The sequence below is a fragment of the Pinus tabuliformis genome, chromosome 7 (assembly GCF_031772625.1).
Source record: "Pinus tabuliformis cultivar Carrire ecotype Pingquan chromosome 7, CPIR1, whole genome shotgun sequence".
Taxonomy (NCBI): domain Eukaryota; kingdom Viridiplantae; phylum Streptophyta; class Pinopsida; order Pinales; family Pinaceae; genus Pinus; species Pinus tabuliformis.
In genome coordinates, this window is record NC_142293.1 from 799909645 (window position 1) to 799916087 (window position 6443).

Below are 6443 nucleotides of genomic sequence, written 5' to 3' on the forward strand. Positions count from 1 at the left end.
GGGTTCCATATTTTCGAGTGCATTTGTTCCATAGCTCAACAAAAATAACCGAGAGGGATAAGATATAGAACACACATTGAGGATTTGTGCAATGTACTAGCCCACATGCCACATACCACACTTCTTTGTATTCATAGACATTTTCTATTCAGAGAAAGAGAACAAAGTGACCTTACCCTTCCAGTTGGGCTTTTCTCCCGGAAGGGTTTTCGAGGTCAAATCTTGTGTCAAATGTGAGTGTGAGCTTTTATTCCGCTATTCTCTATTTTTTGCATAATTTTAATCTACATGCATAAACTATTAACAATGATCTACAAATATATTAATCTAAAGAGAGATACAACTATAATAGTGTGGATTTTTGGATTTTTTAATTATAATTTTATCAGATCTGTTGTGATGAATTGTCTAGTAGAATATCCATGACAATTTATAGATCATATTATCATGGATATCTTGCATATTGTTAAAGAAAAAAGAAAATAAATTAAATATTCAAGCATTCAAGGTTGGCTATGCCCTCCTCAAAATTAAAGAACTCCAAATCAACCAAATTCTTCGTAATTAGAGAAACCCGAATGTTCAACTTTTTACGTCGAAGTTGCAATTCATCAATGTAGAGGGGGATCTCTCGCTGGGCTTTAGATCTCTCCACTAAAACCTTTTCCATTATGGTCTTTGATCTACCAATATATGTTAATGGTATAAAGGTATTGGGTTCACTTGGCGTGGGTATTCTTTGTATCTAGAGTCTAGTGTCTTACCTCCTCTTCGACTTCCACGTTAGGGATGAATCAACGCTCCACTTGAGCTTCCTATTTAGCATTATGGATTTCTTGATGGATGGTTTGGGGAGTATTCTTCGAATATGATGTTGTAGACCTTTCCACACTTATTTGAGGCTTTGAAGGAATCTTGTATCTCCTGTATTGTTAGCCTTGATAGTTTGAGGAGGGACTGGACCTCAACATAACATCCAAGAGGAGGGGATCAAAGGAAAGAGAGATTGGTGAAGCAGAGTTTAAGGTAGGGAGTAAGACGAAGGAGGAGAAGAGCCACAAACAACAAGGTGACAATAAAGGTTCATTATGAGTGAGGTGGGAGACTTTGCACATACAAAAAGATTAAGAGACCTAAAGTGAGTAGACAACAAATAGAGCAAGGCTGAAACAAGAGCCTCATTAGAAATTTTTTAACAAATAATGTGTAAAAAATAAAGCCATCCATAAAGAAAAACTACAATAACCTAAATAGAGAAGAGAAAAAAGTTCAAACTTAAATATAAAAGCATATCACAAATGGCCTATATTTTTATTAATTGTGTGATTAAAAATTAATTTAAAAAAAGGAAAAATAAAATAAAAAGACTACAAGAAGTTAAAATATTATAAAAAGAAAAGTTGCGTTCAAATGTCGCCTATATTTTTATTAATTATGTAATTAAAAATTAATTTAAATAAAAAGGCTAGAACAGCTTAAAACATTATGAAAAGAAAGGTTGCATTGATTATGTAGAAATGAAAAACTATAATTTTATTAATTATGTAATTAAAAATTAATTTAAATAAAAAGGCTGGAACAACTTAAAATATTATAAAAGGAAAGGTTGCATTGAATATGTAGAAATGAAAAACTAGATATTAAGTAATTTTTTCAGACACATTGTATTATATATCTCTAAATTAAGAAGAGTTTAAAGTATTGGAAATTAATTTTAGTGTAATTCAGTGATATGGATAACAGGTTTATTGAAAAAATAATATTGTAAAAAACCTTAAGTTAAATGTAAAATTAAATTAAAAAAATAAAAATAAAAATAATATAATAAATATATATTTACTTTGTTGTTCATTTAGATTAATTGAATAAATAATATAACATTATATATGTATATTTATTTATTTTATTATTATAATATTTATTTTTGATAAATAAATATTGTAGGATATTTTAGTTTTGTTATTCAAATTAAAAATATGTTTTGAGAAAATTTGCATAAAAAATTATAACTTATATTGGTTAATGTTGTTTCTTTTTTTTTTTTTTTTTTTTTTTTTTTACAGAAACGGGTAATGGATATATTAAGAATTTGACCTTAATGCCAAAGAGCAGATTACAAAGGATGAATCTAAAACGATAAGTGTCGAACAGCCTTGCAAGACTGTGACATTTATGATTAGCTCACATCTTTTCTTAGCTGCAACTATGTGATCAATTTCAGAGATTTTCCCAAGCTTGTGGGTACAAACAAACTGATTTAACAGAAAGCAATAAAACATGACAATGTTCTAAATTAAGGGATTGGTTCCCATATTTCCTGTCCGCCTCTGAGCAGAGCACCAACGGTAAGAAGGGCTGCTTTGTTAGCTTCAGTGTCCGCCTCCTTATTATTGGCTCTCAACACATGATAGAAATTTAAATTCTGGAAAGAGTCACCAAGGTCTGAAATTCTATGAATCAGCCTTGCTAGCCTTAGGTCCTTTGGCTTAGATCGTGTCACCATAGTGTTAATAATAACTTGAGAGTCTCCAATAACATTAACCTCCCTAATGTTCAACTCTTTCAACATCTTGAGTCCTTGAAAAAGAGCCAAAGCCTCTGCTTGGATGCTCGAAGCGATGCCCAAGCCCCAGGCAAAACTGTGAATCCTAAAACCAGTTGGGTTTAAAATAACTCCTCCAGCACCAGCTCTTCCAGGATTGCCCTTAGCAGCCCCATCAAAAAATAGAGAGTGCCTCTGAGGGTTTTCAATCCATCCCCAGAGCTCGTTTGCTATAGCCCTTATTTGCCAAGCTTTTGGGAGGTAGATACTCTTTACCAGTTTTTGGAACTGTAGGTAGAGAGAAGAGCCCCAATTTTTATCTTGCTGGTTGAGATTTAAATATTCTTTATAGTCTCTAGGGCACTCTTTTAACTGGCATTTAATTTTAACTATCACTAGCTTGACGTCCTGCTCGCAATTTCTGAAAATCCTTTTGTTTCGTTCAAGCCAGATCTGCCAGCAGGTAATTTTAGGGAGAATAAACCAAGCAACTCTAATAATTTTGTTTTTTGGAGGAGGACCATGGTACCTTTGCAGCCATTTGTCAAAAAAATCAGCAGTGGAGGAAGGTAACTCGAAGCTAGGACTCAAAGTATTCAGCAGCGCGGACCAGATCTGCAAAGTGAAGGAACATTCTAGCATCAAATGTGAAACGCTTTCCTAATTTACCTTGCAAAGTCTACACCTTGAAGGGCCGTGGAAGCCACACTTCTGTAGATTATCGTTAGTCAAGATTTTGGAATGGCATAACAACCAATTGAAAAAATCGATTTTTGGTAGAGAGGGGTGGTACCAAATCCCTTTCCAAAGCTCTGGATTTGTGGCCACAAATGCTAAATTAACAGTGGTCAATATGCAAATCGAATCTTATAGGCTTGCTTTGGTAGGAACTAATAAATTAAAATGTGAAGTGGATAAATTAATTGATTGCTTAGGCACAAGAACTTGCATAAATTTTGGTGGGTAGTAACCATTAGTAAGTCTACACAATTACAATTTTATTTACATCTTATTCCTATCCAATTTTTATGCAAAGCCCTGCTTAAACTATGGTGAGAATTAACAAATGGTAAACATGTTATTTACCTTAGTGAAATATATTTTCAAAGATTTTATTCTTCATTGGTTTTCTCCAAAGCATAATCATAAAAAATCATTACACAAATATCTAAAAATCATGCATGAATATTGCAACAATATCTATAAATTATGACATATGACATTATATTGTGCAAATGCTACAATTATGGTCCAATCAAATGTTTGAAAAATAGTTTGTTTGTTTTTTTGTTTTTTTTTTTTTTTTAATATTAAAAAATAAATATTTATTTTCAAAGTTAAATATTATAAGTTACATTGGTTAATGTTAAACTAATGTTCGTCAACATTCAAATTTATTGCTAGGGGTTGCTTTGACACAAGCTAATAATATTCATTATATGACAATGCATTTAATGTTTTATATATTGGGAGATATATTATTAATTTAGGAATATATACCATTTGATTTAAAAATGCATATGAAACATTATTGCTAGGGGTTGCTTTGACCCAAGCTAATAATATACATTATATGACAATGCATTTAATGTTTTATATGTTGACAGATATATTATTAATTTAGGAATATATACCATTTGATTTAAAAATGCATAAGAAACATTAAATGTACTATTGCAAAATGCATATTTGTAGTTTTTAGTTTTTTTAATGTTAACTTAAAAAAAACACATTTACAACATAATATTATAATATTATTTCTCCATAATATTATAACATTCTACTTTTCATCAAGGACTCCCGTAGTCTAAATTATAGACTAAATGGAATTTATAGACTAAATGGCCTTTTTTCACAACTATTTTTTTGGTTAATTTTAATTCGACATTTTTTTTTAAAAACTTGAGTTTAAATTGTTTAATTTACATAATTCTAGTGCCTCAAGAGTTTTTCATGGTGCTGAATCTATTTATGCATTCAAAATGTATTTTAAACAACAACAAATCTTGAAATTGTATGGCCGGATTTTGGTGAATTCGGGTGAAAAAGGCTATTTCGTCTATAAGTTAGACTATGCCCTTAAGAAGTTGCATGATGAAATGAGAAAAAGTGGGCGTTAAGCTTATAGATCGACAATAAAATTAGCCATTAAAAAGGGAGGGAAATAAATGTTGATGAATAAATGAGAAATTAATAAAATAAAATAAATAAAAATAGGAAAAGAAAAAGAAAAATTGAGAAGGAAAACAAGAAAACCAAAAAATTTATTAAGGATGTGATTTTATTATTATTATATCTAAATGATTTTATTAATATGAAAAATTAATAAATAATAAAAAATAAAAGAAATATGAAATAAAATAAAATAATTAATTACATTAATTTGGGTCGAGATAAAAGAGCAAGGAAAAACATATAAGAGAAATGAAAGATGAATTAGAACAAAGATGATAAAATCAATCAAAGGAGAATAGAAGAGAAAAAAGAAAGAAGAAAAAAGAGAAAAGAAGAGCATAATACAAAAATAGTGAAAGATTTAAGAAAAGGACAAGTGAAGAAGTAAAAAATGAGACTATAAAAAAAAAAGAGAAACTATGAAAAAGTGAAAGATTTAAGAAAAAGAAAAGTGAGGAGGTAAGAAACCTATAGATAGACGAGGCAAGTGTTATTCAATGGGTGAATTATTGATGTGAAGAGGTAAGAAATCTATAGAGTAAGGAAATAAGGGTTATTGGCTAAAGAGGTGAATTATTAGTTTCACTGTGAAAACATACATGCTTTAACATTACAACATCATTAACAATGATGTATTATGCATATGTATACATATTTAATACAATATGGATATTTCATTTTTTTAAAATAAATATAAATTGCAAATTCATTTTATTAAAATAAATTATTTTTTTAGGCGTAATCTAATTAACAGATTTGAAATTATCATTTTTGAACACTTTTTCTGGAAATTTGAATAATTTTTTTTAAGAATTATAAGTTTAAGTTGTTTAATTTACAATATTAAAATGCTTAATTTTTTTAAGGTGTTTGAATCCATTCATATATTCAAAAATACATTTTAAACAATAAAAATCACAATATTGCTCAAAATTATATTAACTAATTCTAATTAAAAAACTATTTTATTAACTATTAAATTATACAATATTTTTATATTATTTATTATTACTTTTTAATATAAAAATAATTTAACAACAAACTATACCATATTTTTATATTATTTATTTATTTTTTATAAAAATGTTTTTTTTTTTTTTTACAAAACTCATTTACAAAAATCATAATTAGGACAAAACATTCTAAACATAATGAATAAAAGTGCGCATTTGTACCTAAGAAATATGATGAGTGAAGGTGTGTATTTGTGATTAAAGAAAAATGTTAGTTTGACACATCATTGGAACCAGATTTATGCCTAGGTAAAATTGAGTGCTTACAAGTAAACGGTTACGTTAAAAAGCAAAAAGGCAAAATTCCGAAAAAAAATGGCCAGGTGGCTACACGATGCCTATGATCTGGATGAAAATATTGCATTGCACGTTTGACACGTGGCAAGTGAGCTCGAGTGCAGTGGCGAGATGACCGGATACGATGTCCATGACCTGGAAGGAAATACTGCATTGCGCGTCGACACGTGGCAAGTGAAATCGAGGGCAGTGGAGAGATGACCGGATTCAAAGACCAAGCTATTATCAGTGTCACGGTCCCATGTGCCGACAGGCTGTCGGGCGAGGAGTTGGCCTGCCCGCTCGCAGACGGCAACTTAATAATTCCATTAATCACTGTGATTAGCCATTATAAGCCTATTATTATAATATTAATTTTCACGGCGCCCGTACCGGAAGCGGAAAATATGTTATTTACTCGCCTACGCAACGGTTCC